Source organism: Megalops cyprinoides, chromosome 2 (assembly GCF_013368585.1).
Source record: "Megalops cyprinoides isolate fMegCyp1 chromosome 2, fMegCyp1.pri, whole genome shotgun sequence".
NCBI classification, from domain to species: domain Eukaryota; kingdom Metazoa; phylum Chordata; class Actinopteri; order Elopiformes; family Megalopidae; genus Megalops; species Megalops cyprinoides.
The window spans coordinates 18,481,002-18,504,899 of NC_050584.1; positions in this window are offsets into that span (position 1 = coordinate 18,481,002).

Here is a 23,898-nt window from a genome sequence, read left to right on the forward strand (position 1 = left end):
ACCCGATCTGGAAGCCACACAAAAACAACCTGCCCAGAAAGTACATGCACAAAAAATGGATAACACCAGAGGGCAGTGTTTACCACTCGGCTTTGGCAAAAAGGGAAAAGGGCATTAGAATGCAGACCTTTTCATTTACATTGATACCACTCTCAGACTGCTCTTTTCATTCACTTGTTCACTTAAAACAGGCAAAAATACGTTTAACACCATAGTTATTTAAATCTGAGAACACATTACATTATCAAGTATTAATAGAATATCATGTAAATTGTGTCCAGACATTCTGCTTTGGTCAAGATTGTTTAAAGTCCCTTTATTACCCATTGTAGTAGCAATTATTGTTTTATTAGCAGTATGTTTATTTCCTGGTGATGCTTTCATGTAATCATTAAGTGACCTCGGTGTCAGCAAAGGTGCTGTGTACTGGTTGTTGCTGTAAAAATCTGAATGAAAGATCTTATTCAAACTTGTTTATTTGAAGTAATTTCATTGCTATAAAAAGTTGTTAACAAAAATAGCTTTTTTTGCATTGTCAGTTGTTGGGTTCCAGGCCTGTTTTAGAAGCCTACTTTAATGAAGCTATTTAATAACATTGTAACTGTGATGTGATGTAAAAAATAAATAAATAAATGTGTAACAGCACAGTTTAATTAAAGAACATGTTTGAAGATGGAGAGGATTTGATGTCATTCTGAATAAGTGCAAGAGCCAAAACAATGTTTTACAGGGATGCAAATCATAAGTACTGAGATGAACTAACATTATTAATAATAAACATGAAAAAGCGTTACCCTTAGCTGTCTGTATGCCATATAGTAACACACACACACACTCACCCATCAGATAACGCTTAAAATGCATTACACCAGGAATAGGATATGTGTTTTCAACCAGTAAGAAGTTCAGTCAAAGGTTGCCATGGTGACTCCTGTCCTGTCCTGGTTTACAGAAGGCATGACTCAGACACCCCAGTTTATAGCGAGATGATGTGCACCAGTGCTTATGTTTATACAAAGTGTATGTACTAGTCCTTCTTAAAGACCTTCAAAGCAGTTAAAGTGTTCCAGCACCCCATTTATGCATTTGTTTCTGATTTGTTGGTGGCGATACTTACGGTTGACTTTTTTACCATGTGAGTTGCTTAGTGAGACGTGTTTATTACTCTGACTTCACAGTGAGCGCTTAATTGGGCTGTCATATTAATGCGACCTCGTGTGTCATGCTAAATTAAGTGCTTCGTTCCTCTGATCAAGAGCATTCACACTGTGCTCATCACAGTTAATTCCTGATTCTCCTTAACATCATTAAGACCTAATTAGGAAGAAATGAGGAGAAATGCGAAGATAGTTCAGAAGCATGCTGAATAAACAAGCAACATGAGGAATCTGTGTGAGTGTCTCCCTCCCTGATCAGGAAATGAAGAATTATGATTTTAATTTAAAACAAAGACCTCCCGTAATTAATGCACGCACGCACATGCACGCACACACACACACACACACGCACACACACGCACACGCACGCACACACACACACACACACACGCATACACATGCACACACTGATAAATAGTATTCTTGCAGTCACTCATCTGAACCACAGCTGCTGCCACTCATTAGCAGCTCAGTTAACCAGAGACCAAATCTGGAAGAACAAAATTAACAAATTAACAAAATTAACTTTTCTTTCAATGTCTTTTTTGAGCTACTCACATTAGAGTGGGACAGAACAAAATAAGACGTGGCCATGAATTGGAAGTAACCACAGAGCTTTGAAACATGTCTTATTAGCTGACTCTTTCACAGTCCTAGATCTGCCAACACTCATTTTGATCAAAACCCCTCAAAGCCTTCCTTGTTCAGGACTAAAAGGGCTGAGATCTGTTATCCTATCAGTGTGTTATTCCTCTCTGTCCTGGGAATAGTATGCTTGTACATACTGTACCTGGACCCAAGCCAGTGCCACATTGTGCTCTCTGGAGTGAATTACGTCAAGCTGAATGCAAAATTCTGACAGGGGCCTCCACAGGGCACATTAAAACAATACAACTTCTCAGCGTACTTGGGTTCTGTAACACAAGACAGGCATATAATCTTCCAGTCTCACCACTGACTTGAGTGTTTTATATTCTGAGACATCTATACTACATTGTGTGTAGCATCTCTTTTCACTGTGTAAAATGGACTGACTGCAGACCTCAGATTTCTATATACAATGTAATAATCAGTTGAAATAATACGGAAAGTTTACTTTGTCAATGTTTTCTTGTTGATACAGGTGTTTTTTATGATGTCAACTAAATATGCAGAGAGTCATATCTCTGGTTAACTCAGTGTTTCTTAGGCTGTAATTTTTACTTGGTTGAAATATTAACATGCGCACACACACAAGCTGTGAAATCTCATCAGTTGGACCACAGTTAGGAATGTTTATGGACATGCTGTTTCAACAACAGTAAACAGGAATGGACTAAATAGTCTTTAATGGTAACAGAAAAAAGAGAACCATTAAAATATTCATTTACTTCGAATATGGCTTACATTTCCTAAAAGTGATCTAGTTACACAGATTAGGCTGAAGCAATTCAGGTTTTAAGGGTAAGTACATCTGGACCAGTGAAACACAATTACAGCCTAATTAATTCATTTAGAACAGCACTCAGAGTGGGTTACTGTTGTTTAGAGAAAATCAAAGACATGGATGAGATGAACAAAGTGAGACAGTTTGCTCATGAGACCATGCCACAGTACTGAGTTATTTTAATAACTGTAATGGAAAACAGACAATGAAAGGCTAAATCACAGCGTCTGTGACATTTAAACCAACTCGATGCTGAGAAGCACAATTCTAGCACTGAACCTTACACATCTTATTTCGAAGTGTTTTTCTATGCCACAGATACACGTGAGGGTTAAGATTTCACCAAATAAAAATGCAGCACATGGCAACAGTTGTGCGCCTTCCCGTGGTTAACCTAAAACAGATGTTGCCACAAATTACATTTTGCGGTTCCTCTTTATTTAACCTGCTGCGAAGTGCGAATGTGACCTTGGCAACATGCTTCCAAAGAAAACAAGGGGGGGTGGGGGGTGCTTCAGTAATGCAAGGACCTTGCCTATCAGTGTGTAGGTTGTAACTCTGCTTCTTGTACACTAGGGGGCACTGTGGGCACACCAAGAACCTCGCTGGTAGGAAAATAAGGCCCGCAGGGCATCTTGCTCTCAGATCAAGCATGGCCTTTCACGGATGGAAGGCAAATATCAGTGACAATAGACTGTGTCTTATTTGACATTTCTATTATTACAGTCATCTGATTTGCAGAACTAGATTAGTATTTGTTTAAAAGATCATGAATACTGTCCACGAACAAGTGGCCTATTTCATTCATTAATTTGTACTTAAAATTCTTCTAAAGTAAAATACATGACATGCTGAAAAAATAATGTCCTCTTATTGTGAAGATACACTAAATTACAAATTAAAAAGTACTTTAGGTTAAATCATATGATCTATCCTTTCTGCACTGCCTTGATCACTTTACACTTACATGATAGACCATGAATTTTTGTCATTATGCAATATAGCAATGTCAACTATTGCTGACAGGAGAACATAATGGAATATGAGGCTTAAACTTTCAAATTGTACTAACTGTACATGCAGACAGCCATTACACATAAATGAGACATTTATGTCTTGGTTCAAATACATACAGTATATACGTGTCTTATATATACACGTTTTATTTTACAGCACGTATTGGTTAAAAGGTATATATGTTTATATATATGTTTTATTTTATGCCATGGTTTAAAGGTATGTATACATGTTAGTGATAGCTTCTACTTCATTATTTACCACAGACTAATTGCTGTATGTATGTTTTGACTTGTTTGCAGAAAGAGGAATAATTTGGCTCTGATGTACGAGAGTAGGGTGTCAATGTCCTTCTTCAACTGATTCAAAGGTTTTTTTGATGGTGTTTCTTAAACAACCTATTACCACCTTTATTGCAATAGAGCTGTACCATGGCTTCCAACAAGTAATGCTAGCGAGTATGCAAGCGAGGCAGAAAGTTACAGCTGTAAACTTTGAGAAAATATTTATAAGCAAAGAAAAACTACCTTTCACAGTCCTAGTGTAACTAAGTAAAAAATGTATTTTTTAAAGTTTTAAATCTGGACTTTCAGAGAGGCATTTCCCCTTTGTTTACAATGTTTTGTCAGGGTTGCAGCATCAACTTTAAGTGAAAATAAGCACATCCTCTTATATAAGCAGTGGCTGTTAGATCATACATTATTTTAAAACACTGAAGTCTATATATATCTATATAATGTCATCAATCTCTAATAAAAAAACACTTACAAACACAGCTGTTTCTCTCAAGGATAAATCAAACTTTCAACATATGCCAGTACATGCACATTTGCAAAATAGCCCTGCCACTCAAAGTGTTGATATCGATGCCAAATCACAAGAAAGAAATCTGCTCAAATCCTAAATGATCCAATCTGATCACCACATACTACTGTGCATACATTCACACACAAGCACAAACACAAACATACACACACACACAGTATATATAAAGCAGAGATCCCTATGTATCTCTCGCTATTTTAGGCCACACCCTAGAGCGGAGGGCTCAGCAGTTAAAAGAGAATCGGGCACAGAGAGGCTCAGTATTGCCCTTTTCACAAAGCTGCTAGGCAAGGTGTCACAAAGTGCCAGACGACTTTAACTACTGATTTTTTTCCAGGTTCTTCGTTTTGCACATAATGCTCACATTAGTAAAAGACATTAGACCACATGCGACACCACAAGCGTTTAAAACCGAGATGCCACATTTGAACAAAAACATACACAGAAACCATACAGCCTAAGATAACAAGAGAAGGTGATTATGAATTATGAATGATAATCCAAATGATTTTCCCCCCCAAATACAGCAGAGCAAGAATCAACCTCAAGTGATTAAGCCCCTTGCGGTGAAGGCAGCAGGCTTATTCTGAATATTCCTTTTACTTTGCGATTAGAAACACATCTGTAAAACTGTATACCCTTCACTTCATTAATTAAATGCCAGCCAAATAAATGCCCATGAAATGACTTGCATGTCTGTGATCATATTTATTCTAATAACTTAATCTTGGACATACTTAGCATGGATGCATAATAGAATGATTAAATGAATTCATACAGACCTATATAAATTAGTTATAATATTTAACGCTGACATAGATCAAACGACAACCAGAATGATCAAAAACATCTTTTTGATTACATTAAATCGTTTTAGTCTCATGAAATATGTTGTGCATGAAAAGGATATCATATCACTTTATTTGCACATGTATGTTTTAAGAAAAATAAAGACTAGAGATATTGGTTGCTGATTAAATTTCTCATCGTGATAAGCTGGAGTGATTTTGACTGTTGCATGTGTACTACATCACATCATTGGTCAGAGAGATGGTTGGACACAGGTAATGTGGTAATTAAACCATCTGAATGCCAAGCCTGTTGAAAACCAAGTGAGAAAATACAGAAAGTGGCTAAATTTCTAAGTTTATCTAGAGAACAAAGCTTTTGTGCCATTGGTATATCCATATATTTGAGGCTTGACTAATTCAGTTCACTATCACGCTGTCTTTGGTTCTATCAACCAGGAACATCTAACCTGGCCAAAAAATGCCAAGTGCAGTCTGTCACCTTATCACCTATGCCCAATCATTTCTAACACATGAGGTGACGTAATGCTTATGCAACAGCAATTAGAGTATGTCACATCCAGGAATGTGTTATCAGTTGATGCCAGGCACATCTAATCAATATCCAAACTTTGTATGCTTTAGTTTTCCAAATATAGATTTAACATAATTTATTTTGATGCTCAGCATGCACACAGCCAATGAAAAGAAGCACAAGCAATCCAATTAGACTGTCTGAATTGTACCAGTGAATTATGCATGGGAAAGCACATGTAACAGAAATCAGCTGTGACACAAATGTGTCTGATTCTGAAATAGCAACAAGACCTCATACAACCGAAAGGAACCCTTGAAGAAACACAAGAAAACATAAATTTAGACCCAGAGGTTCGTGTAGCTCTCTACCTTTCCCTTGACTCCCTCATGTAATCCCTCTTTTTATAAACGCATAATTGCCTGAGGAGATCTATGAATATGTAAGACAGAACTTCTTATTGTCCGAGAACAAAGACTTTTGCCGTTCACAAGCTTCCCTCTTGCTGAAATACACTCCTTTTTACATAATGGTGTCCTCCATGATTTAAATGTAAAACCAAACATATTATTATTAAAGGGCCTCCGTGTGAGCTTTGGCCATGTTTTTCAGAGATGTGACCCGATAAGCATATCAATGAACACACAGCAACTGCTTCCTTCACTTGACCACTGAAAAGTGAAGCATGCAAATAAATTGCTTTGAGTCGAAAAATCAAACCTTGTTTTATATTGGGACTTGTCTTATTGAACGCCACCACGCAAATGATGTGATGCAAATTGAAAGCCTTCAATATTGCAGCCATTCCTGGTAGCCAGCAGAGCATTATGTAGACAGATTGGAGCTGATACCTGATTGTGTGAAAGCAGGGACCCAGAAAATGTCCAGTTATTGAGACTCAGTTCTGGGAGGACAATGTCCTATTCACTGGCTTTGTGGCACGAGTGCTGATAATGGAACTTGAAAAGAAAATTCCGAAATAGGAATTTACTCCCGAGGTCCTTGTTTTTCTATTCCTTTGCATTTTACAACTCTGTGTATTACGAGCTATGTTTAAGAACTGTTAAGTAGCTTGTCAGTTGTTCAATCAACCAGTTTGTGAATCTTTATCTCGAGTGATGCTCTCAAATTCCATGTGTTTATAGTGAACCCAGACTTACAGGAGAGTAAATAATCTGAGTAATACATTTGGTATAATACATGTATCAGGGCATGTAATGTTTTCATTCCATTACAAAGCCTTGAGATTCAAGAAATGCATGTGCCTACAACTATCAAAAAAAAAAAAAATCAAAACTGTAACCTTATTTCAAGGTCAAGGTTTCCATTCCTGAACTTCCTGGGTAACCACGGTCTCTTGTAAAACAAACAGTATCAGTTTTATTGAACAGACAATTGCTTATCTTTAACACATGCTTATAAACTGTCACTCTGCAACAGTGATGATAACAACACTAAGTAACATTCAATATTTCTGGATATCATTCGTGTAAAACTATCTTAAATGTGATATAAAGAGGAAATAACTGACAGAAACTGTTCACAACAAAATAACACTAAGCAATCACCTAACAGAATGGTAGTTTCTATCAATACCAAGACATTTCTACTCTACAGTAGACATTTACTTCATAAATTAACATTGAATTTTACACTATATGCCCACTTTCCTATGGTAAGACTTGAAAAAATGACCAACATATGCACAAATATGAGTTTTTTGGGAATCGAGGGACCGTTGTTCAGCCACTCATCAAGAGACATGGCATTCTGCAATTTGCATAGTCGATTCAAGTAAGTTTGACATATGCTGGCACTGGTCGATGAAGAAACGTATTTTTTGGTGAGGGTTGCCTGGTGTCATGTGACCATTAATGTCTGACCGTTTTCCACCTCTTAGAAGTTACAGCATTCTCCAACATCTATTTATATTAATTATTTAAAAGTATTCTTTGAGCCAAATTCAATATAAAATGCAACTACTCTTTCTACGCTGCCATAAGCTTGGCTGGAAATTTATAAAAGAAGTTCAGTTGTGACCCCCCCCCCCCCCCCCCCACTAGATATTTACATTGAGGAGGTTCAGAGGTCTGAGGTCGTGTGTTGGAATTTCCAAACCAAATTTATTATCCTGTGAGCATGCAAGTACCTTTGATTAATTTTGGCCCAAAGTCTAACATCTTTTTTCTGCTTGCATCTCTAATGACCACACCACAGTTCTCTGTTAATGTAAAAACAATGTTTGGATAACACTCTGTTTTTACATTGCTGAACAGCAAAATGTGGTTGCTGATGAGTAATTTTGAAGGTCTTTCCAAAATAACATATAAATGGTTTTAAGAAGGCCAAAGGGAGTTCCATGGGGCTGAGGGACCCCTTCATTTCCTCCCTGTAGCTCTCGGCGGGACCACCTAAACCCATAAATGAAATTCTCTATTCTTTATCCGATGAAACGAGCATCTGCACCTTCACTGGCACCGTTAAGGAAAGTTATGTTTTAGAGTGCAGATTTGCTTTCAACTCTGGTTATGCCAAAAAACAATTTTAATTTCAGAATGATTACAAAGCTGAAAGAAAACTTTTGGGAAAAGGATTTGGAAATAACACCTGTGATGCTTTACAAGAAGCTGTGGTAAGCGTGTATTACTGTGGAAAATATTACTACATTTGAAGTGTTAATACATTTTATTTGTTATTGCATGTTTTTTAAATTTTAAATGATCCATGTGCTCAACATTTTCAATTATTCATGAAAAGCGCCTGTCAATATCACTCTATTTTTCAGTCTTGTAATGTGAGTTCTAAGGATGAGCTAGCTTGAAAATGAAGGGAAAGAAGCATACTGATATATCAAAACCTCATTTAATTTAATCTATTTATAAACAAGAAGACTTTGGGATGGGTGTAGACTAGAGCAACATTTGTACAAAATGAGCAATACCAAAAAGCTACATGTGAAATGATGACACTCTACAGTAATATTGTCTGTGAATGATGAGGATGGTTGTGAGTGGGATGTAATTACCTATTGAGCAACACCTCAATTAATATAACTGAAATCTTACAGCATCCACCCTATGACCAATTCAACAGTTTACAGTTCAACTTATATTAATCATTGAATTTGTTTGACTACTTAGCAAAATTAATGTAATCATTACTTGCCATGTATGTAACCAAGAGATTATGTATAATGTTAATGTTAACATATTTGACATACCCAAACTGTAGAGGATTCAGTGTACTTAAAAGATGTCTAACATCTCATTGGAGTTCATCTGATTCACGCAGGCGCTGAGCTTGCGTATGGATGCTACAAAAGTTCATATGGCTGCAGCTTTTGCCCATGTTGCCATAGCTTGAGAAACAGTTGTTGTTTTGAGAACAGACAATGATATAATCTAAATATACAAGAGGCACTCATTTACCTAACCCTTAAGGCTTTGCCGAATTTGTCTCTGGAATGCAGCTGGCACATTACAGAACCCAAAAGGCATTTTAAAGAATTAATATAAGCCAAGTCGCTCATATTGGTATATTCATGTAAGATATCTTGTCCCTGTTGGTAGGGCCAGCCTTAACCTACCAGTAGCCACTGGCAAGATCCAGTGTACTGCTGTTCTGTTTGCTTCCAGCTCGTCAGTAGATTCTCAGTCCTGAGCAGAGGCAGACATCCTTGTGCATAGACATTCAGCTCCCTCTTGTGAATGCAGAACCTCCATGTCCTCTGCTCTTCCTCATTTAGGCCATAGGGGCCGGCACTCTACTGGATCACAGATTCGTCCACTTTCTGCTACAACGGCACTCACAACTCCATGTACAGACTGTGTGGAACTGGATGATATAGGTGAAATAAACTGAATGGCATTTTATGGTCAAGTATTAATAAAGTAAAAAAGGAAGGCACTCCTGCAGAAAGCTAATGTTTATACATTGGTAGTACTTTGGCACTAACTATACATTTGGCTCAACTAATCCTTGGCCACAGGATTCAAATATGATGACTGCAGTGTGACCTACCATGGACTATTTTGATGTGGAGAGACCAGAAGGATGTTAAGACAAATTCAATCTTCAGAAAAAAGTACTTGTATTGCTTGGCATCTATCAAGGATAGTCGACACTAAATTAACATGAGACATCATATTGACATTAATTATGGCAGTGTTTTGATAGCAGTTGTTTTAGTGTTTATTTTTAAAAGTTTTTGCCATATGTTCGCTGAGAATAAAACTATGAACAGATACTGTTTGTCTGTGTTTTAGGTCAGGTAGGGTAACTGTTTATTGCAATGTGAAGCACCCAGCCTTAGTGCTCTCCATGGGCCTAAAACTCATGACTACTGTTATATTTCACTATCAATCTGAATATTATTTGTTTCCTCTCACATACAAATGGGATCCAGTCTCTGTTAGCATTAAGCTCTCTCCACAAAAAGCTAATGTTCAAGAGAATCCTTGCATTTCTTTGCAAATCAGATCAAAGATCTTCCGCCCAAGAAGATCAAAGAAGCTGGAAGCATTAAGATATTCAGAAAATCTTCTCAGCAATCATTTAATACCGCTTTCATAATGTACATTAATTATGCATTTCTCTAGAGTTCTGCTATGTGTGCATTTTATTAAATGAATGTTAATTTCTAAATCCAAGAAAACCATGACATATTGTTTCTGTGTGGTTTTTTTGTGAGATTCAGCAAGAATAAATATTCCGAGCTTCAGCGACTGTAAAAATAACACAGCAAAATTAACTGTCAGTTACAAATGTACTGTATATCATTATTATGAACATTATTTTTCATTGATAACACTAATTTATCTTCTTCATCGGAGCCTCGTCAATACTTTTAACATACTGTATTCATGAATTTATTTCATTTGCTTAGTATTTTTTCTGAATATCTAAGAACACATGTCAACTAGCCTCAATAGTCTATCCCCATAGTGAGAGGTGATTGAGGAACTCTACAGGCATGTGTTTTCAGTTTCAAGAGCCACTCTCCAAAGAGGGCACGCCAGTACTTTTAACCTCATTTAGACAGAAGTGGCATTCATTTCAACACATTGTATGTGTAGCTAACTTTCTAGCTAATGTAAATATTCTTTGCAACACTATATCAAAAAACTCCAAGCCATGATGCTGACTAAAGTTTTGGAACATAACCATAATCAACATAAACATTTGGAACAAAAATAGAGGTTTAAATCTGTATCATTTCAGTATTTATTTGATTGAAAAAAATGATGATGCATTTTAGCTCAACAGAAGCTTCCATCTGTGGTGATAAATTTGGATTAAAAGATTAGATATATTTGTTGTTTTTTTATTACATGAAATGGCAAAACAACTAAAAAATCAGACTCTGATAACCACAAGTGTCCTGGGTAGTATTTATAAGACTGAAAAAGTAAACCGACCATTGTAATGACTACTAAAATGGAGGCTTCATTTTTGGCTAATTTCCATGTTGTCATGCTTCCTCGCTTGATATACTGTGAAGAACTTTTCCCTGAGTATTTCTCTGAGTTTCCTGAGTGCCATTGTGGATATGCTAGGGTAATTCTGTTGGTTAATATGAACAATTACATTGTTACATTCAGCTCATTTCATTTGCTGACTCGTTTCATTTGCACTGCTGAGTAATTTCATTTCAAAAGGGACAGACAAAAAGAAAAGAAAAAAAAAAACAGCCAGTTTTTGTATAGTAAGCCAAGGGTTTAGTCTGTCGACGCAAGAGATTCTAATCAAAGAAATGGGACCTTATAATGAGGCAGAAGTGTCAGGTTTCTTTTCGGTGTAAATTTCCATTACTTGTAGAGCCGTTGACTGTAGCTGGTTTTGATATTTTGTTAGAGGACTTTTTAAATTGGACATTTTCACATGAACATGCACACGTACGGCAGGCGTCACATAGTATCAAGAGCTGAAAGAGAACCCATGGAAAATGACAGAACAAAAGGTTGCGATAGGGAGATCAGAGGTTTGGGACAAATTGAGCAGTGTTTGCAACTGAGAAAATAACATGAACTGAATGATTAAAGAACATAATGTAACATCTCTACTGATGGGGAAAGACAGGATAAGGCCAAAAAAAAAACCTACTTTTCTTGTGATGTAACTCCCTTACAAATGAAGTAACATCCTCTGCAAAATACATGTGTTGGTTATATAAGTCATGTCAATTAATGAAATTTACAAAAGCATATACACATCCAATCCTCAGGTGTAGGGTAAAAGTGGAAAATGGCAATAAAGGTATACAGTGGTATACAGCTCCCAAAGTGGTATACAGCTCCCAAAATAAGTGATTTATTAAGTGAGACAGGATGACATTTGGAACAGAATCTGGTCTTTGTCAGGTCTGTTCTTTGTTCTGGTGAGAGCACCTATAGGTTCATTCATTCAAATAATTTCTTGTATAAATCATGTCACAGTTTTGGCACTCAAAGAGAAGGAACTCAAGACTTTTGATATCTTAAACTTATAATGTGACATTATCACAAATGGATACTGCACTAATCTAATGTTGTACACACATAGGGAAAGTAATTTATGTTAAAGACAAACCTTGTTTTCCTAAGAAAATTCAAGGCCTATTCAGAGCTTTTACTAGCATGACATATTCTAAACAGATTCAAACATTTTTGTTTCAGGACTCTGCAGATAGATTTTATGCCCGTATTTGGAACCAGAAATGACATTCACATTACATGCGTTTTTGAGGGGAGGAGGGGTTTGACATGAATAATATATAACATGGGTCTCGTTTTAAATGAACCCTTTCAAAGGAATGCAAACCATCTATTCTCAGTGGACACTTCTGCCTTTACTTTAAAAATCAAAGTTCCTCATGTCAGAGATGTCTCCAGGCATATGATAGATAACCTTGAGGACAGAAGTAATTAAGTAAACATGACAACTCCCTGCAGTGAATATTTAGCACCACTCTAAAACCGCTTACAAGGTTTTTAGAATTATTGAGACAATTAAGCTACTACAATTAAATCATTAAAGTATGTCAGCTGTTCATTTTTGAGAACATAATGGTCCTACTAATACAATTATAAACAATGTCCTTGTGTCCCGTGGATCCCATAAAGCTCAGAATTACAAAATGTTGAAATGCAAGCCTGAGAGAAGGGAAGAGGGAGTCAAATTAGTGTATAAGAGAAAGTGAGGGCCTGTGGAGAAACGAGCTGATGCCTCTCACACAAAAAAGGAGCAGTACTAACCACCCATTGCCAATTTTTTTCTTAAACCAACAAATACAAGAACAAGCCTTGAGCATAATGCACAGTTAAACTTCTGAAAGCAAGCTCTGCAGCCACACAACTGTATTTATCCACAGGCCAATCAGACATGTGTGGCTAATTAACCAATTGCTGGCTCTTATACGCAAAGACTATTACAATTAATCAGACAATTAACAATAACATAATTAACTCACTTGAATGCTTTTGATTGAAATGGCTTTAATTATTGACAAAGCTGAAAATTCATTCATTTAAACAATTCATTAACTCATTTAGTCATGAATTTAAACAATTATCAATTGAAACATCTTTTTGGGAGAATTAGGTAAAATTGCCTCCCTCACAAGGTCTATGTCATTTCATTAGAATGGTTCATATAAAAGAATTTCATTGGCTGGATGCATAAATGTATTGTTATTTTTACTGTAAATAGTTAACTCTTGATTCCTGATTTACATGTAATTTCATTTACATTTCTAGTGTGATTTCTAAAAGTGATTATGTGCAGTGCCCATTTTCAATGATGGATGATTTTCACTTATGCGAATGATTAAAAATGTTCATTATTTTATGAGACAACATTGAGATTTATAATGAAGGAGAAGGTGGAGAGTGAGAAAGATTAAGGGAAAAAGAGCTGGCAAGGGGAGAAGGTGAAATAAAAATAATAAGAAGAAGGTTCTGAATAGTTCAGTCAGTAAGGTGTTCACTTTGAGTGCAGGCTGAGCCCTATAGCTTGTGTTAGAAACTGGCCATGTCGTTTGTTGACAAAGACTGGAATCCCACACAAATTAGCTCAGGATTAGTTCTGCAACCTTGTCATTTGTCAGGTGCCTGAGAGCTTCTTGGGTGACGCCAGAGGAGTGGTGGTGGTGGCTATCGTTCAACAGCCGCACTCACATGGCATTTCACTGTGCAACTCGCAGTGTGAAAAAGAGCTGTTGGCTGCATTCAATTGTGACAGCACATTGCATTTATCTCACCTCCACACTCCTGCACAATGCAAGTGCACAGGTTATCGTGGTGAGATGAGCCTTGTATACAACTGGCAATTTGATCACAGAGTTGCATTAAGAGGAAAAAGCCTTAAAAGCTGAAAAAAGGCAACAAAGGCCCCGTTCACAAGGAAGCTACATATAGTTATGCTTAGCACAGCGCACAGGCATTGGTTTATTGTATGTGTCTGAACCAGAAAGAGTTCTCATTCTGCTCAGAAAATCAGATATATCTGTCATGGTGGTAGGGGATTTGTTCAACTGTAAACACTAGCAACACTTATAACTACAAGTACCATCTTTGATTTGTATGTGAAATGAACAACAGAACAGACAGCGAACAACAAATGTTCCAATGCTGCCTCTATGTTTTAAATCTCACTTTAGTACTACTCACTACTCAGTAATACTTGTAGGAATGAGAGAGCTCCATTTTTTTTTTTTTTAGAATTTCACACGACTACAGCTTGCGCATTGCTCTAAGCGAGTCCTTTTCCTAGTTGACATGGTCAGAGTCTTCGCTCCACATTATTCTGTGTATGTGAACAGGCATGCAACAGGTTCATGTGAGGATAGCTATTACCATTGTCTAGTCACATCGTGCATGTGTGAACACAACCAAAGATTCTTTTTTCCCTATCCTTCCTACCTTAGTCTGCTTTGTTGTCTTTATTATTCTAGTATGTCTTCATCCAATGATCCAATCCAATGGAAGCTGAGGAAGATTTGTGCATATTGTCTTCGCCCTGGAAGCCTCAATAAACACCTGTCCAAAGATTTGTGACTTGCACTTCTTTGTATTCTGCCATTCATGAATGTCCAACATTGTGAGTCACAATACTAAATATATATTTTATACTTCTTATGTAAAAAAAAAGTCATAGAATCATGCATCTGTATTTTTTATTTCTTGAGTATTATAAGCAACAAATGATGTAGTTCATTTCATTTGAATAGAGCTTTTGTTTTGACTTGATAAAAATTAAATTATATTTCCAGGTAATCTGCTATTAAATCAAAATGGGCAATTTTCTTCATAATGGCAAAGAATAGTTGTGTGACAGTCAGATTTTTAGTAGTCTTTCAATTCATATAAATTACAAGATATATTTTTGCTAAAGGTGCAATCTAATGGTTTTCTGATTCTTGAACATAGCAGCTGCAGTGATTTTTCATCTACAAACAAACCTGTATATAGTATCCCATGAATTTCAATTGCGTTTGCTGTTTGCTGTCTGAATCTCTCTTCCACTGAAAACAGCATCTGTGCAAGATATAAAGATTTCATTTTCCCATGATTCAGTTTACTCCTTCATCAACAGTTCCCTGCCTTACCAAAGGTATTGGTATGTCCTCTGTCCTTGCTGAAATTGTATTTTCATTTGACACTCTGCAACATTATGTCTTTGTCTAAAGCTGAACTAAAATAGTGTCAGACACGTGTGCAGCAAAGCAATTTGTTAGTGAAAATTGAAGATGTCATCATACTCATCATACACAATTCCACCAACTCAGATGGGTGTTTCTTTTCACTCTCACGTCTCGTGATTACTCCTATTTTGACCTGTTTCGACAGCACTGACCCATTTTGACAACAGGATAGCTTGAAATGTTATACAATTGATCGATATAACTCAGGGTCACACTACTTCAGAACCAAGCACTCCATATCTGTCATGTAATGTTTGAATTATGAACTGAAAGATGTAAATTTTAAACATTTTCCAAGGACTGTTTGACTTCGGTTTGTATTGTATACAGTGGTTTGCTTTTGTTGAGTGCTGCTAGACATAGTGTACAGAGGGTGCCTGGAACATTAAATAACAGCAGAATGGAACATGAGATTTTCACAAGATGACCATGAATGTGTATGACACCGGGGAAAACAATCCTGTCAACCATCCCACGCATTATTGAAATGTTGTTTTAGATTCAGGTGGAAGTAATTTGTTCGTTCACTTTACTGATTCCACTGAATTCTACACACCTCTGCCACAGCGACTTTATATTTTGTTGCCAGGTTGTGTTTGTTTAAAAATCAGCTGAACTGAATTTGGGATTTTCTGGAAAGGAATGAAGAGTGTGCTGTGATCAGGTGTGCCCTGTATATGCATGATGGAACTCTTTTAAAAGTGACATTTTCAGATTGTTGAACTAGCAAACCACTTTTATGAAAAGTCAACTTAAAAACAAAGGCAAGTCAGATAAGTCAAGAGACAACAGATGTAAAAGTGACGGATGCAGCCAAACAAAAACATCTACTGTTTCACAAATCTAAACATCTAACGCTTTTGAACAGAAATTTTTAATTTTTTTTGGAGGTTGACGACTTTGATTATGGCAGAGCGGGATGGGGCGGGGAACAGATTTATTGCTAATCCGTAAACAATAAGGAATGATCCATTCCCATTTCTAAAGGTATGTCTTTCATGATTATGAGGGTTGCTCTATATGCATCCATCTTGACAGATTTCAGGTTCAGTGTGCAGATGTGGTTCCTCCTCACAGAAGTAAATTAATGTGAAAGGTAATTCCCAGCTGTGGTCAAACCATACAAATATGTGGATAAATATGATTGAACAGATAAAGACATTCAAGTGGACAATGGAAAAACTTTTTTACTGTCTCAAAGTTTCCACATTATTATGTTAACATCAAATTCTCATTATCCCTCAAAACAGCATTCCTGAAATGAAATTAAGGAACCAACAACATTTTCATGAAGCTTCTAAAATTCCAAAACTGATTGGTTTATGTGTGGGAAGTGGAATGCTATTTTTCTCAAAACTTTGTAATGGTAGGTACAAGATAATCTGTCTGGCAGGTAAATATTTTAAACATTTATTTATCCATTACAGTGAGTGATTGAATGAATGAGGGACTTTACCATTTGTAGGGATACTTCCATCAGTCGTAAGTAGCACCATTAGTAAATACAAACATTCTACTTTCCCATATACTATAAAACGTTTCCATTTGGATTTTGTTTAACCATAAAAACAATGGTTCATTATGCTGCAAGCAATCGGTCAGAGCCCTAGGTGTGTGTGTGTGTGTCTATACATTATATTCTATAAATTATATATATATATGTGTGTGTATATATATATATATATATATATATATATATATATATATATATATATATATATATATAATTTATTAATTTCTGTGTCTGCAATTTAAGTTATAACTCTGGAGTTATATGGTATGCAAAATATACAAATGTATCACATTATGTTTAGGACAGCAATGAAAATTTCAAATGAGGCACTCCTGACATGTCATACTGCTGCAGTTTTATAACACTACAGCTTGGATACAGCATTTTCAGGAAAATCATTCTTACACCAGCTGTGGCCAACAGTGTGGTCTGTGAATCTGACTGCTGTCAGCTGAGGGCAGAATGTACCGTTTCATTTAGGCCCATGCTGGCCCTTTGCCCAGGCCTGAAGAGACCCAGTGTTAGCGCCACAACTCGCAGTGCCAGCTCATCACCACACTTTGGCCAACAAAAGATGAAGAGATCAGAACGCAGAAGATGGTTGGGTATGATTCTGGGGAAAAATAATAATGATTAATGTCCTGATAAAAATGTATTAATTTTTCATTACGAAGGGTGATTAAGCAAGTGACTGCCTGTAACTACCGTCCAAGGAAATATACACCCTGTGCATGTACTCTGATTTGATTAATGTAATATTCAGAAAGTCAGCCTGCAGTGTCTTTTCAACTTGAAAGCAAGCAAGTCAAACACTGTTGTTAACCCTTAAACCAGTCTAAAGTCACAACTACTGTTAACTGGTACTGGCTGACCTCAGATAGATTCTGGCATATTTGAGTAATATGTAGTTTCTAAATTGAGCCCATACAGTAGGGTTTTGTCCAAGTCCCAGAAGGCCAATTTTCTTTTACAGCATATCCTACCCTAACAGCCAGTGACTGTATTGCACCACCTCAGTGCAAACAAAATTAGCTTTTCACAATATTTTCCCAGATGTTGAAGGTCATTAACAGAATGAAACCAGATGACTGGAGCAATAACTTTCTTACTGATCTAGTTTCGTATTCTACCTTTGGTTAAAGAAAAAAAGTTGAAGGTTTACAGCTGTCTTTCATATGATTTTTGATTTTGACAGAAGCATACTTTCTTGCAGAGAAATGTTATATACTTTCAGTGACTTCCATGCAGGCTGTAGATAATTGCTTGGTGACATGCACCTCTAGATTGTGACAGCAAGCTCTTCGATGCTCTTTGAATTTGCTCACTGAATGCCACTATTTTGTCTTTATTGTGCGCTCTGTATTACTAATGCTGCCTGAGGTAATTCCGAGAAACCTTTTCAAATGAAAATAGACAGCATGCACAAATGTTTTGTGGAAAACATGATGCTCATGTAATGTGCTGTCAGTCGTTGGGGATTAACTTCCCTCACAGTCTCACTGTTTGGAAGCAAGGTTTTGTGTTGTTTATCAGGATTTTTTTTTCCATGAGATAAGAAATCATTACTGTTTTTTCTATATCCTGAATGAATGAGGACACTTCCTCAGTCTCGGTTTTTAGCCTGACCTGATTTTCTCTTTGTTTCCCATTTACAAGGTGTCCTTTTTCCATTTGTGAATTCTCTGCTCCTGGTGTTCAACCAGTGGAGGCTCTTTCTCTCACCAGCCAGAGCCTCTGCATTTAAGTGTTCTGAAATAAATTCAGAGCCACTGCATTTAAGTATTCTGAAAAAAATTCAGAGGCTCTGCATTTAAGTATTCTGAAAAAAATTCAGAGCCTCTGCATTTAAGTATTCTGAAAAATGTGGTGCCTTTTTAGCTGAATACTGCATTAGCCTGCCTGTTACTAAGCAAGCAAAGAGATAAAGGAAATCATTATACGTAAAAATGAAAACGCATAAGTATTTTTCTTCTTCAGAAAAGCTGTTAAAACTTCTCTGATGATCTTACAGTATAGGATTAAACATGCTATAACCATTTCAGTGTGTAATTTTCACCATAACCATACATTTTGAAACATCAGACATCATACTCTTAATATTGCACATTTTGTTCTGCTTGCATGGAACATTCCATGGACAATTACTGAAGATGACAGAGCTCCAGCAGAAAAATGTAGTTAGCCATTAACAACACAATCTCTGTTTATCATATTTTATTTTGAGATTTATTATGTCCCATTATCTCTAGTAGACCATCACGTGGACATAGTGAACATTTGTCTGTTTGGCTCAGAGTTACAGCAACTGCAATTTTTTTATTACCTGAACAGAGTTTGGCTAGTTCAGCAGTCACCAAAAGTAATAAAATAAAGTTATTGAAAAAGTAATGAAAAAAAGTAATGACTACGAAGCTGATGCCAGAGGAGTATGTGTGTGTGTGTGTGAACACACAGCAGGAGCAATTGTTGGTTTTAATTTGGTAGAATTGGTTGAATTCTGTGTGAATGCACTCTGATTTTAGCCCCACTGTAGATTATATTAATCTGCTTCATCTTCATTATAAAATGATGACTTCATCATATTTCAGATTTAATAAAATCGCATAATGAAATAATTCCTAAAGCATACATTTCATGACAACTAAATTAGACCATACTTTACATTATAGACTGAAACTCAGTAGTAGTAATTTCAATCTGAATGTTATATTGAGAAAGTACATTTTGTGCTCTAAAGCAAACAATAGTCTCAGCCAAGTTTAGACAGGGGAATACCTCAGTTCAACAAGACTGGAAAACATTGGTATTAATTTTCACCAGCACAGAAATATAGAAGTGATGACAGCACAGAGATAGTCACATACTGTAGGATTCTTTTCATTCATGGATATAATACATCAGTGAAAGATATATTATATATTATATAGGTATTTGCACACAGTCCGGAAATATTTGGAAGAAATTGTATATTGCACGTTGACATAGGATGATCTTATTGTCAAGGATCCTAACATAACAGCAAATGAAAACTTCTTGTTCAATGCCAAAATTGTTCCTGACTTCATTTATTTCATATGTCACTGCTAATAGAGTTTACTTACTATGTGAGGCTAATGTTAGCCAGTCTTTCTACAGACAAGGGGGCAGAAATTGTTGCCTGGAAGAAATTATTACAACCTCTAGTATGTATTCATAACTAATTGTCTCTCTATGACAGCCTCTACACTCATGCAGGAGTGCTTAAGTGAGGCAAATGAAATTCTCTGGTTCACTTGCACACAGCCAATAGCTTTTTTTCCTCATATAGCAAACCACATTAAACTGAAGGTGCCTGATGGAACAGTGCCTACCACTGTTCCATCAGGGCTGGCTGAGCAGCTCACAAGTGCCTGACAAATCACAAAGTGCTTGAGAGTGGCAGAAGGTGGAACTGCTGACTGACGTACCACCCATCCCTATCACAGATGACATTGTCTTGCTGACTGAGCCACTCCGGAGCCTCTTAAGTATAACTGTTTGAATTGCCCTTCTGAGTTTGCTGTTGCCCCACCTGGCCATGATTCTTTGTGAAAATCAATATATACATTCTGTAAACATGCAAAAGCTTAACAATGTCAGGTCCTAAGAACGATAACAATATTTGTCTCAAGAAGCCCTATGAGCTGTGAGAGAATGTAAGGCAGCTCTGAAATTTTCACCAGATACCTGTTGAGCTGGTAGCTGTTCAGTGTTTGATACCTGTTCAGCATGTTTTGTAAGCTGTTCATGCTTCCTGTAGACCCACACCAAAAACCAAGGACAGAGTTGTGGAAAAAGAAAGCCAATGAGTCAGAGGTGCACTCTAGAAAGAAGTGCAATATGAGGAATTGAGCAGTGTCAAGAGCACAAAGGCTTATTTAATCTGTCCGCAAACAGCAAACTCTACAAATTAATGTGGCACAAGTTGAAAGAAGCAGCTGGGTAGCATGATGGAAACAGTTGGTGACTTTGTATGTCCTAGAGTTAATTTAAGCGGTTTATATACATATAGGCCAGCATTGGAGACCAGTAAGTGGCACTGTCTGGCTCTGAAATTGTTTCTGAGGCCTGTGATGACACATTTCCTGTTTCAAAACTCTTGTGTCAGCCGCAGATCTCCAGCAACCTTTACTTTACCCAGTGTGTCTGAACATGCTTACACAGTTATATTAAAACAGTATGCTACAAACTGGGAAACAGCTCTATTCACTGTAATTGTGCCATAAGCATCTTCACAGGGTGCATCAAGAAGGATAAGTACAAAAGATAAATCTTAATAAGAACCATGCTATAAGAAGAGATCTAAAAATGCTGAGATTTGGCTTTTTGGGATGACCTTTAGACCTTACGCACTGATAAAGAATCCTTTGAGCCGTCAACAAGCTGCAAAAAGCCCAGGTTTATGCTTGAAATTTGCTGGAGCTAGAGAGCACCAAACTGACAGCAGAGATAATAGTGAATCAATGATTTAAGCAATTCTGTTGACAACATACTAAAAGGAATTCCAGCGATAACAAACAGGTTTCCAAGAACATTTGTGTTTGATTCTCACAGTGCCTTTGTCTCTTTTTGCCTTTTTTAAATATAGACAGTTGAAGTCACTTCTCAGTTGACCGAAGTCCGGGAAATGTCTGTGGTAATGAAAAAAAAAACCAACTCCACCATTCACAGCAATGGTATTTCCTGAGGAAGCATTATTACTTACAATATTACTTTGTTCTGTCTCTCCTTTCATTATGTATTTTGATGACATCATCTGCTATAATATGTTGCTTTTCTAATTCAAGCATGACAGCTTCATTTGACAATTATTTATACTCAAGTTTAAATCACATAAAAACCAAAAGCATGCAGACTGCCTGGCTTTTGTTTTTTAGATGGAATGGGACCGTGAATGGAAGCTATTATTCCAACTAGCATGGCTGGAAAGAAGAATTAAATGAAAAATATTTTCTTTTTAAGATTTTAAAATGTGAAAAAAAAAAGAATTTCAAGAGATGCAGTGTAATATAAAACCGATCAAAAATAATGATACTAATCTAATTGGAATGAGTTTTTGCAGAAAAGCAAATCTGATTTTTTTCCCCCAACAGCACATGGTGTCTTTATTCTTCAATAGAGCAGTTTAAACAATTTGGAGTGTCTATCAGAATTGGCACCTTTTAAATAACCATTAAAACCACCATTGTGAATAGCTAATAAACATCTGGGCTTTGCAGTGCTCATTAAATTTTATCTTTGAATGTAAATTGTGTTGTCACACTTGAGCATTAGGCGGTAACAATGAACAGCATGCCATCTTTCCAAAGAAAAAAAATGTTGAAAACTGGTCAAAAGACAAATCTGACAAATTTTTTTTTCTCATTTACGTCAAATTTCTAAAACATGCTAAGTTTCATTCTGCTGCACGCCCTTGTTAGACCGTCCTGGAGGTTTTAGGTTGCCAGTACATGCTTGAGTCTGCATACAAATAACAACAGGGGTTCTGACTGAGGGCTTTCAGAGGACAGCATGCAATGTACTTTTTTTGGTTTCATTTACTTCTTTGGAGATGGAGATAATCAACAAAATGGAGTTTTTAATAGCATGAGTCTGCTGATTCCAATGTTTTTTTCCAGCTTACCCCAAAAATGAAAATAAATTAAAATTTTATGGAAGCCAGTTGAAAGGGATTATTTCCCAGCACCAATTACTCTGTAATTTGAAAAGATACGACTGGAAATTGCACATCAAATTAAAAGGTGAATATATCACAGCTGCAACAATGCCTAGTGCTTGGCTTTTAAAAGTGCAGATGAACTGTTCTGTTTTTGAATTGACTTGATGTCACTGCTTAATGTGTCTGAATTTGTGTGTATGGAGGCAGGGTTATTCGGCAGGTTACTCTGTATTTTCAAAATATTATGGTCATTCCACAAGCTGGTTTCATTCCAGTGAGGTATAAAAATCATACTTTCCTTCACCTTGGCATCCTATTCAGCAGCGGACAACAGGAAAGAAAATTGTCTTTAATCCATATTTCAAAAGAGGGGCTTAAAATGTTACAGTATGAAATTCAGCTGGGTATGTGAAATAGATTGCTTCATATTTACTGAGAGACTAGAGCACAGCCCTTCCCTTTGGCATCCACATGACAAGATGGGCTGTTTGCGAATGTGAAAGCTGTCGAAAAGATTTAATCCTCAGAGGCAAGATGCACTGTATGCTTATGATAACAATATTCACACCTCTAGGAAAATATAAAGTGCTTTGCAATCAAATGGCTACGTTCTCAAGCCATATCCAGGGCTGCGCTTGTTATTGCTGCCTACTATTATCCCCATTCACGTGTAATTGCATTTTGAACAAAGGCTTCATCTTGTTTTCTGCATTTCACTTCTGTGGTGATTGTCTGTCATCATAACATCGGTTTCCAGGTAGATGTTTTGTGAATAGCAGAGTAGTAGAGAATAAACATGACAGGTAATAAGTGTGAAATGGCAAGGTAAGACTGCCTGAAAGTGAATGAGGTGTTTATGAGGATCTATAGTGCTTTATACTCTATGACTGTTTTTTCCCCTTTTGTAGGCATTCCATCAAATGTATGCAAATGTGTGACGTGAGTATTGTACAATTTAAACAACTCAGGTGTTATGAAAGGACTGTTAATATGATATCAGTTATGTAATGAAATACGACTATACTACATCCTATTCTTACTGCTGTAACATTGATCATATTTCCACTGCATTAGAATGATGAACTTTTTATTGCAGATTCTTAAAGTGCCCCTAATTAATCAAATTATATATTCTGTAGACCAGTATCATCAGGAAATCACAGGAATTTTTCACATTTCTTATGAGGTTACAAGTACGGTGCATTTTTAGCTGTACCATTTTTTGGCAAGGTAAAATTCAGCACGACTTTAAATTAACGCTGACTAAATTTGTGTTAATTC